We start from the raw sequence: 12,190 nt of genomic DNA, 5'->3' as shown, positions 1-12,190 counted from the left end.
TATGTAAATGCAATCATATGTAGTATACTCGTTTTTGCTCATTATATTTGTGAGTGTACTGGTTTCCTGATGCCACTGTAACAAATGGTTTAAAACAACACAGATTTATTTTCTCGCAGTCTTGGAGATCAAAAGTCTAAAGTCAGTTTTACTAGGCCAAAGTCAAGGTATAAGTACTTTGGTTCCGGAATCTGGAGGTTGTTTGAGGGGAATATCTATTTTCTTGCCTTTTTTCAGCTTCCAGTGGCTACCTGTATTCCTTGACTTGTGGCCCCTTTCTCCATGTTCAAAGCCTCTGCTTTCATCATTGAATCATCTTCTCTTCTTCTATAGTCAAATCTTCCTCTGCCCCTACATTTAGGGCCCACCTGGATAATCCAAGATAATCTGCCCATTTCGAGATCCTTAATTTAATCACACCTGCAAAGTCTCTTTCACCATCTAAGGTAACAGTCACAGATTTCAGGGTTTAGATCTTTGGTATTATTCAACCTTCCAGAGTGAGATTCATTTATATTGTTGCCTGTATTTGTAGTTTGTTCATTCTCATTGCTAAATAGTTTTTGTGTTTTTTCTTTATCCATTTTGTTACATCCAAAATGTATCCATTCTACCATTGATGGGCATTTGAGGAATTTCTACTTCTGAGGTATTCTGAATAATACTGTGGAGAACATTCTTATATGTGCCTTTTGGTGAATGTATATATGCATTTCTGTTGACTATATAGCTGAGAGTGGAATTACTGGGTCAGGGCTGTGCACATATTCAGTTTTAATATATACTTGTCAGTTTTCCAAAATGTTTATAAGAAGTCACCATTTTAATGAATACTATAATAATGAATTACCCTAACGGTCTTAGTAGTCTGGGAATGTTAATGAATTTCCCAAAATACCAAATGAGTTATACTTACTATAGCATGTCTATTGTTATTTAATGTCACACAAGAGGAAAATAAAAGCAAAAGTATTTGTTCTTATTACTAATAATATTATGCACTTACTAGGTTATTGCTCCTCTGAAGAAGTGCAAGTTTTAGGCTATCATAAATAGTATGTTGAGTTTATAAATAGTATTCTTAGTTGTGGAAAATCCATGATTTAAATTTTTAATTGAATTAAATTGGTTGTTGTTGTTATAACCTTATTTAGGTGCATAGGTATTTCCTCATATCCAAATGGCCTCCACGAAGAATTATCCAATCCAGATAGCATAAGCACTGCTTTCTACTTGCTCCACTTCGATTGTTTCTTTCTTTCTTTTCTGTCCCTAATAGGTTGGCCCCCTCTGTTTGTTACCTTGCCCCATGGCATAGAATATCCTAGGTAGGATTGGCCAGGGTGAAGAGAATGGCAGTGTAAATAGCCTCCTCTTACTTTCCCCACTTGTCAACAAAGCATCACCCCTGATCCTTGTCCTATTTCGTCAAAATAAAAGACCTACCCTTAGCACATGTGCTTAGATTTGCCTTTTCCTATAGAAGATGTAAATGAAAGAGAAAGCACAGAGGCAAAGAAGGTAACTTTTAACATAGGATCAGTTTCTACCAGAAATCAAGCAGCTTAGTAAAACCTTAGAACAGAATATTCGACGTCAGCATTATTGGGGTTTGGGGCCAGTTAATTCTTTGTTGTGCATTATGTGAAGTTGGGTACGGTGGCATCCCTGGCTTATGCCTACTGGCTGGCAGTAGCACACACACATCCCCCCCACCTTGTGACAACCAAAAAATGTCTCCAGACATTGCCAAATGTCCCCCCTGAGGGGCAAAATCACCCCCTGTTGATAACCATTGCTTTGGGACATCTAGGTTTTTACTTTTAGGATAGGGTATTGGGGGAAAGACTGAAACTGAACCTCTGTTGGAATCAGCACATGGTCTCAGTGGAAAAAGACAAAACAATTTGAATAGGCCCAAGATTAAAATATATTTTCCCCAAGATTAAAATATATTTTCCAGAAAGTCAGATATTAAAGGTGGCCCTTGACTTTATATCTGCTGATCCCTTCACCCCCTAAGGCCCCAGTCTAGTGCTTAAAAATCTACTTGCTCACTGCTTTTCACCCAGAGATCCTAGCCACACCCAGTTTAAGTAATGTGTCATTACTATCTACATTTTTTTAACAAGCATGCTTTTTTCCCCCCTTCTGCCTCCCCCCACCTCCTGTTCAAACTGTTGTTTCTCAGTCTAGTTGTGTAGGACGCAGTTCCCTGGCCCATGCTGGCATTTTGAGCCTTGCAACCCCTTTCCAGCTGAGGCAGTCGGTCGCCGGTCACAGCCGCTGTGAGCTCTTGCCGGCTGCCAGTGGCCACTCATGCTGGCCACAGGCCGCTCCTGGCAGCACACAGCATCCTGCGCCCACCTACAGCTGCTCAGGGCAGCCCAGCTCCAGGGAGAGCTGTTTGTTCACAATCTTAGCTGTAGAGGGCGCAGCTCACTGGCCCATGTGGGAATTGAACTGGTGACCTGGGGCGTTAGGAGCACGGCGCTCCAACCACCTGAGCCACCAGGCCGGCCCAAGCAATTGTTTTGTAGTTAAATGTAAGTATAAAATTTACCATTTTAACCATTTTTAAGTGTTCTGCTCAATGACATTAGGTATGTTGATATTGTTGTGCAGCCATCGTCACTTTTTCCACAACTTTTTCATCCCAAACTGAAACACTATAACATTAAACAACTCCCCATTCTTCTCTCCCACCTTCTCCTGGTAAGCACTATTCAATTTTTTTTCTGTGGATTCTACTATTCTGGGTATCTCATATAAGTGGAATCACACAGTATGTGTCCTTTTGCATCTGGCTTATTTCACTTAGCATAATGCTTTCAAGGTTCGTCCATGTTGTAGCATCTGTCAGAACTTCATTGCTTTTATGGCTGAATAATAGTCTGTTGACCTTATGTATATGCCAATTTTTTTTTGATTCGTGTCGATGAAAGAGTTGCTTCCACCTTTCAGCTATTGTGAATAATACTGCTGTGAACATGGGGTGCAGATATCTGTTTGGTCCCTAACAAGCATGTCTTTTTGAGGGTACAGGTCTAAGTATTGAGAACTGAAACAAGGAAAGCAGTATAGTATGAATGCACATATAAAAACAATTTATCATATATGATAAAACTGTGATGTAAACAAGGGACCAATACTTTTGTACAGATCTTTACATATGTTATTTTGTCATCACTCCTGTGAGGTAGGTATTGACAGTTCAGCATGGCAGACTGGTATCACAGGTGTACCATTAAAGATAGTAGACATACAAGATGCAGTATTTTATTTTATTTAGGAACTTCATGTCTTATGCATAATGCAGTGAATTGTAAAATAATATAGTCCGTATGTATTTCCTTTCAATTTCATATTATCTAATATGTTTCTTGCTTTTGTATACTTTATATGAATAGCACTTGTTTGTCAATGACATGGAGTTAGTAGTGGAGATAGAAGGAGGAGATGTGCCTGAAAAAAATTTTGGTGGGATTGAGGGGCTTTTATTGGGGATTGGACGTGGAGGGAGAGAGATAGTATCAGAAAGAATGTATCTAGTGATGGAAGAAAAAGCTATGCTTGCTGTTAAGGCAGCTAAAGATCCTCTGACTTCTAGGCTCAAAATTGTTTGGTTATGCAAGTATCTTCCAATAAGATCCATTAACTTCATATTTATTTCATTAGTAAACCTATAGGATTCGTGTAGTAGGGTGTACTAACATAGTTAGGGTAAGAAGAGACAGCAGTGGTCATTTCAGAAGCATTTATTTGGTGTATTACACAGAATAGGGTATGTTTTATAAGCCTAATAGTGTTAGGTTTAGCTATGCAGTTGAAATATACATATAACAGTAGCCGCTACAAAATTTGATATGTGTTTATTACAAACAGTTTATAAATAAGGAAACAGGTTAAAAGAAATTAATACAATAACCGCTAGCAATTGGATGCATGAGTATTTGAACCCCAATCTAAGTAGTTCTAAGGACTATGTTTCTTCCACTACATCATTCTACTTTGCCCCCAAAAGTATTCTGAAAATACTGGGATGAATCTTTATACCTTTATTTAAAGGTCATTTAAAAAATTATAAGCCAGCCTGAGGAGAGCAAAATTGTGTGCTATTGCAAGATAATTGTAGAGCTCCCTCTAAGGAAGCAGAGGTAATGTCTGGTAATATTTTTAGCGTCCTTTTTCTGCCCACTATTGTCCAAATGATTCACTCAGTGTTATGCAGAATATGAGCTATTGTTACAGAAACTATTTCATAAAGTTGATTTACTGTATTGACTTTCTATATGACTGTTCGTCATAATATTTGAAAGCGTATTTTAAAAATACATGACCTGGCATTCGGTTTCTAGAATTTAACCTTATCCAAATGTTGCAGATTTTTGGGATTTTTTTGGAGTAAGCTATCAAAAACCAAGGCCAAATTAAAATTTTCAATTGCAAGGCCCCTATTCATATCCCAACAACAAGGCTACTACTATACAAATAATCAAGATCTGGTAGCGGTGGCTCATTACTTAGGATTTTGAAATGAAGGATCATGTTCTTAGTGGTACTGATAAGTCGGCAGCTATTCACGTATGAGGATACCCCTTGGAGAGGGTGCTGCCTCCACCTTTAATGGAGGAATTCTTTTACAGTATTCCAGTCATGCTGCCTCGGAGGTTGAACAACTACAGATCCGCACTTCACGGCCTATCAGTAGTGTCACCTGAGTCTTGTCCTAGACTCCTAACCGGTCTTGCTGCCAGCTCCTCCTCCTCCTGATCCATTCTTCACATTGCTACCGGGGTTGTTTTTCTAAAATACAGATATGAACACAAGACTCCTCTGCTTCTCAGTGATCATAAAATAAAGCCCAAGCTCCCAAGGATACATAGAGTATCTTTCGCAACACAATTCAACTTTTTCTACACTTCCTCAGTTGCACTGAAGTATGGGCCGAAGGATGCCATCTTCTTGTACACGTCACTACCTTTGCATGTGCTTCTTCCCCTCGCCGGAATGACTCTCCCTTCTTCACTGGGCAAACCTCTAACATTACAGCACAATCCAGCTTTAGTTTTAGCTCCTATGTAAAGTTTCCCCTGATGCCTCCATGAGTATCACCCTTTTCCGACCATCTGTGGCTGTGGTACATATTGCTATTTTTGAATCCGTAATACCATATTATAACTTATTTGTTTACAATCTATTTCTATTACCGTGGGAGCTCCTAGAGGACAGAAGCCATATCATCATTATCTCAGTATACCTAGCAACCAACATAATAAAGGTTTTTCCAGTTGAATTTATAAATATCCGCCTGTGGTCAGTCCTCACTTGATGTTCCATACCTTCTGTTTCTAGAGCCATAATACAATGGACAACAGGTACTCGGTAAATATTTGACGATAATGGAAAAGGAGAAAAAGTTATATTTCGTGTGTGGTGTTTAAGAAGAAAGGTCCATTGAACAAAAAGTTTGAAGAAATAGTATTTCAATACTGAAAGGGTTGAAATCATCAGCAAACCTCCCCCGTCTTTGAAGACTAGGTACCAGCTACCACGCTTGTTTTTGCACATGCTTTTTCTGTGCTCCGGAATGCCATTTTTCTTTGCCTGATAAATTTTTATTCATATTGCAAGATCCGGTGTATATTTCAGCTCACATCTAGATCCTCCCAGAAGCCCCCAGTGCATAGTCAGTGACCCCTTCCTATGTACCGTTTGTGCCGGGGTATGTATTTCTATTTCTGTGTCTGTCACTATTATAATTTATTTGCTTACATAATTTTCCGTGAGAGTGTCTAGGGGAAAGTAATCATGTCATCATCATCTCTATCTCTAGTAAGTGTTACAGTAGAGGTTTTTGCTGCTGAACTTATAAGCCTGCCTGTGGTCAGAACTCATTTAGCGTGTTTCATAGCATCTGTTCTAGAGCTTCAATGTGGGGCCTAAAACAAAGGAGATGCTCAGTGCATATTCAATGGTGATAATGGAAAAGGAAAACAAATAGCATTTCAAGTGGTACTCCAGGAAGAAAGTTTCCACATGTGAATCATTTAGTAAAAATTTTGGGGAAAATTGGTATTTTAGTCCTGAAAGTTTTAAATTTAATCTGGAAAAATAATTTTCCCAGCACAGTACGTTCTGTGGTTCTAGGAAAGCTAGATAAAATGGTATACCATATAATTAATCAGAAAAATGGAAGTTATTTGAGGTATTTTAAGTAAGGAGGGATTTAATACAGGAAATTAGATAATAAAATTGTTGGAAAGGCTGGAGGAGCCCCAAGAGGAGAAACTGGAAGCTGCTGCTTCCCCTGGAGCCTTTGCAGAATTCAACTCATGCAAGAACCATCCTGCCTATGACTTAAAGGAACTGCCCCTCTGTGCCCAGGCTCCTCATGCAGCCACGACAGGAGCCCATGTTTAGCTACCCAGGTGCCACAGGGGCCTCCTTTTATAAGAGGGTGAAAAATCTGCTGGTGCCACCACTGCCTGAGCTAGAAGACAGTTTCTGTCTTTCCTTAGCTTTCCAGTCTCTTACACATACCCACCGTTGACAGAACCCTAAACAGAAACCTTGCTGGCAAGAGAGCCTGAGGTAATTTCTAGGTTTCCCCGCCCCTGCAATGCAGTAAAAGGGTGGGGATGATGCTGAACACATCACCATGTCTGGAACATGGCGTTATAAACATAGCTTATAAAAAGGATATAGTAATTATAGCTGCAGCCGAAGTTCTGCCCAGACTGGAATTCTAGGGTAGAAGAGTTTCCGTCTCATGCTTTTAAATAGTCAATACAATAAATAAGAGCTTTTAAAACCAATGTCTAGAATTGGTTCTGCTTTTGGAGTAGTAGGTGATCTTATTTGAACTTTCATCCTTAGTTTTCTTACTACTAGTAAATTAGAAAAGCTACCTGACGTGGCACTCTTCCAAAGGTACAGAGGTAGAAGGATCTTTAAGCCTATGGGGGGGAAAATGATTTATGTGTACATATAAATATGTGTGTGTGTAAATGTATAGTATATTGTGTGCCAAAAAGAATACTGTAGTTTGAAAATGGATTTTTTATTTATTTAGTTTTTGGAACCCAGTGACTATGATTTTGGTAGTATATTTGCCAAAAGTTGAAATACAGCTCCACTAATGTTCGTTAGGCATTGGTACTGTGCTGCAAATTAGAAACACAAAGATGCATATTATGCCCCCGAATTCAGTAAATATTAATTAAACATCTATCTACTAGGTACTGGGTCTACCAAGATAAATGAGGCCAATTTTTTTCTTCTTCTGAGGTCCTCATAATCCATGGGGAAAGACTGATAAACAAATTATTATCAGATTGTGGTGTGTTGATAAGAAATTGGAAGTATGACCAACATTTGAATGGTGACATTTTAAAATTTAATTTGACAGTAAGAAAGTTGGAGTTCTCACCACAAAGACAGTCATTGGTAACATTTTGATGTATTTCTTTCTAATCCAAAGGCATCTTTTTTATCAAATGGAAATAAATCCCCAAAATGGAGGCATATGGCATGACAGATTGAATGTATGTGAGAGAGAGAGAGAGAGAGAGAGATCCATCATTTGGGCCAGGTATTTCACCATCTACCCAGTCACTCAGAAACATCCAACGACTGTCAGAGAAATCTTTCTAAAACAATCTAATTTGATCATTCCTTTGACTGAAACCTTTCCTTTGCTCCCCATAGATTTTGGAAGTGAGTGTCACTCCTTATTTCAGCGTACATAGCCCTTTGCTATCTAGCTCCCACTCACCTCACTAGCTTGACGTGCCCTCCTACCCACACATTCTCCATGCTAGCTACATTAAAATGTTTATAGTTCCACAGAGGCGTGGTGATGTTCTCTGATCATTATTGTTGTTCCACGTGCTCTTTTCTCTATCCAGAAAACCTTTGTTTAGCTGCTTCTCAAAAGCTCAGCTCAGGGGTTGACTTTTCACGACGCTGCGGTCTCCTCTGTGTCCCTGCTGCCCCACGCACAACGTCTCTAATAGCATTTGGTGCGCTGTCCTGGAATTCCTGGTGTGTTTATCTCTTATTCAACTCAGCCAAGCGTTCCCCAAGGACAGGGACTATATCTTAATGATCCTGAGGCTCCTGCTTCTATCACAATACCTAACATATAGTAGTTTTATAAATAATGTTTGAAGGAATTGATGTAAATTGGTAGATAAAAGAGCTGGTGGGTTTTTAAAATTAGTCATTTTAAGGAAACACCTTTAGGAATTGTAACAAATGTTAGTTGCCTACCCAACTGCCATTCCCCCTTCTTTTTTTGTTATCAAAACTCAAGTTTCTACGTGGCAATGTACCCCAGGGCGTGTGTATCTTGATCGCTCTAAAGTAGTCATGGCATCCGCACTCCCCTTTGCCAATAATACATCTGGGTAAGGCACGATGGGGCGTAGAGGGAAGGTGCAGAGGCTTCAAGAGAGGTTTCCTTCACTAATAGGACAGGCACTTTCTCTTCTTCCTCCCTGCTATGAGGGATGTGAAGCCTGGAGCTGGGGCAACTGCCCTGTAACCGTAAGGCAGCAAGCTTGAGAACAAAAAATTACATGCTGAGAATTGTGCAAGGGAAAAGATGGAGAGCCTGGGTCTTTGATGAGATCGTTGAGCCACACCAATCCTATATTTCCTGTAACATACAGACTTCTTTTTATATAAGAGAATTGAAATGGCTTCACTGTTTAAGCCACTGTATACCTGAATGGTGGCCCCCAAAAGATGTGTCTATGTCCTAACCCCCAGAACCTGTGAATGTGACCTTATTTGGAAAAAAGTGTCTTTGCAGATATAGTTAAATAAAGGATCTTAAGATCATCCTGGATTACCCAATGACAAGTGCCCTCATAAGAAAACCACAAAGGAGAGATGCATAGAGAAGAAGAGAAAATGGAGGCAGCGATCAGAATTACGTGGTAACAATCCATGAACACCTGGAGCCACTGGAAGCTGGAAGAGGAAGGAAGGATTCACCCTAGAGCCTCTGGAGGGAAAATGGCTCTGATGACACTTTGATTTGGGGCTTTTGACCTTCAGAACTATGAGAAAATTAATCTCTTGTTTTAAACCATCCAGTTTGTGGTAATTTGTTACGGAGCCTCAGGAAATAATAACAGCTGTAAGTCAATGCTTCTGTTGGTTACAGCCAAAGATAATACCACACATAATTACCGTGTGTGTGTGTGTGTGTGTGTGTGTGTGTGTGTGTGTGTGTGTGTGTGTGATGGTGGTGGTAACTTTTAAGATCTACTTTCTTAACCATCAAGTACAGTTCACCCTTGAGCAATGCAAAGGTTAGGAGCTCTGACCTCTTATGTAGTCAAAAATCTGTGTGTAACTTTGATTCCCCAAAAACTTCAGTTGTCCCTCAGTATCCAGGAGGGATTGGTTCCAGGACCCCCTGCAGATACCAAAATCCTTATATGCTGAAGTCCCTTATATAAAATGGCATGGAACAATGCATACAGTTGTCCCTCCACATCCACGGATTCCCAACCAAGGATTAAAATACTGTCTCCCATCTGAGGTTGGTTGAATCTGCAGATGAGAAACCCGTGCATAAAGAGAGCTGACTGTATATTTATTGAAATACATTTATGTATAAGTGGATGCACAAAGTTCAAATCCATGTTGTTCAAGGCTCAACTGTATATAATACATTATTGTTAATTATTGTCACCATACTGCACATTAGATCCCCGCCCAGAACTTCCTCATCTTATAGCTAGAAATTTGTACCCTTTGGCCAACACCTCCCTATTTCCCTCACTTCTAACCCCTGGCAACCACCATTCTACTCTATTCCTTTGAGTTCAGCTTTTTAAAGATTCCACTTGTAAGTGAGGACATACAGTATTTGTCTTTCTCTGTCTGACTCATTTCACTTAGCACAAGGCCCTCAAGAGTTGTCCATGGTTTTGCAAGACAGGTATTTTTTAGAGCTAAATAATATTCCATTATATCTGTATACCACATTTTCTTCTTAAAATTTCTTGTTGTTAAAAAATATAGCTATCATACAACATATCAGTTTCAGGTGTATACCATAGTTGTTCAACATTTATCTACCTGAAGAAGTGATCACCACAAGTCCAACAACCATCTGACACTGTACCACTCTATCACAATGTTATTGACTATATTTCCCCATGCTGTATCTTACATCCTCATGACTTATTTCTTTTATACCTAGAAATGTGGACCACTTATTCCCCTTCCCCCCCCATTTAAAAATCTTTCAACAGTTAACATTCAATATTATTTTATATTAATTTCAGATGTACAGCATAGTGGTTAGACATCTGTGTAATATAAGAAGTGACTCCCCCCACCCCGGCTAGTCTAGTACCCACCTGGTACTACAAACAGCTATTATCATATTGACTATATTCCTTGTACTATACCCTACATCCCCCTGACTACTTTGTAACAACCAATTTGTACTTCTTAATCCCTTCCCCTTTTCACCCACCCTCTCATCCCCCCTCCCATTTGGCAACTATCAAAATGTACTCTGTATCTATGAATGTGTTTCTTTTTTGTTTGTTTATTTTGTTGTTTAGATTCCACATATAAGTGAAATCACATTGCATCTGGCTTTCTCTGTCTGATATACTCCACTCAGCACAATACCCCCCAGGTCCATCCATGCTGCTGCAGATGGCAAGAACCCACTCCCTTCCATGGCTGAACAACACTCCATTGTGTGTACGTACCACCTATTTATCCATTTTTCCATCGATGAATACCCAAGCTGCCTCCACATCTTCGCTATTGTAAACAGCACTACAACGAATATATAGATACACACATCCCCTTGAAGTAGTGTTTTGAGTTTCTTCAGATAAATACCCAGAAGGGGATTACTGGATCCTTCTTTGTCTCTTGTTATAGCCTTTGTTTTAAAGTCTATTTTTTCTGGTATACGTATTGCTGCCCCCAGCTTTTGTTTGTTTTTGTGTTTCCATTTTCATTAAATATATTTTCCCATCCCTTTACTTTCCATCTGTATGTGTCTTTTAATCTGAAGTGAGTGTCTTGTAGGCAGCATATGTAAGGGTCTTGTTTTCTTATCCATTTAGTCCCCCTATCTTTTGACTGGAGCATTTAATGCATTTATATTAAAAGTGATTGTTGACAGATAGCTGATATGTAGTTATTGCCAGTTTATTCATATATTCTCTTTCTATCTTAAGTCCTTCTAAGACTCCTTGTAATACTGGTTTGCTGGTGATAAACTCCTTTCACTTTTCTTGTGTGGGAAGCTCTTTATCTGTCCTTTGATTCTAAATGATAGTTTTGCTGGGTAGAGTAATCTTGGTTGTAGGTCCTTGCTTTTCATCCTTTTGAATATTTCCTGCCGGTCTCTTCTGGCCTGTAAAGTTTTTGTTGAGAAATCAGCTGACAGTCTTATGGGAGCTTCGTTGTAGGTAACTAACTGCTTTTTGCTTGTTGCTTTTAAGATTCTTTCTTTATCTTTAACCTTTTACATTTTAATTATGATTGTGTCTTGGTGTGGGCCTATTTGAGTTCATCTTGTTTGGGACTCTCTGTGCTTCCTGGGCTTAAATATCCATTTCCTTTGACAGGGAAGTTTTCTGTCATTATTTCTTCAGATAGATTTTCAGTCCCTTGTTCTCTCTCTTCTCCTTCTGGTAACCCTATGGTGTGAATGTTGGTATGCTTGATGTTGTCCCAGAGACCCCTTAAACTGGCTCGTTTTTTTGGATTCTTTTTGCTGTTCTGTTTGGATGTTTTCTGCTACCTTATCTTCTAAATCACTGATTTGATCCTCTGCTTTATCTAATCTGTTGATTCCCTTAATGTATTCTTTATTTCTGTTATTATATTTTTTATTTCTGACTGCTTCTTTTTATGTTTTCTATCTCCATTTTTGAGTTTCCTATCTGTTTGTTGAAGTTCTCCCTGAGATCACTAAGCATCCTTATTAGTGTTTGGGACTCTGCATCTGGTATATTGCTTGTCTCCATTTTGTTCTTTTTCTAGAGCTTTGTATTGCTCTTTTATTTGGTACCTGCTTCTTTGTCTCCCCATTTTGGCTGCCTCCCTGTGTTTGTTTCTATGTAGAGCTGCTGTTCTCCCAGTCTTAGTAGAGTGGTCTTATGTAGTAGGTGTGCTGTGGGGCTCAGTGCAGTCTTCC

Source organism: Rhinolophus hipposideros (assembly GCF_964194185.1).
Source record: "Rhinolophus hipposideros genome assembly, chromosome: 8".
Taxonomy (NCBI): domain Eukaryota; kingdom Metazoa; phylum Chordata; class Mammalia; order Chiroptera; family Rhinolophidae; genus Rhinolophus; species Rhinolophus hipposideros.
This window is presented reverse-complemented; position numbering follows the sequence as displayed.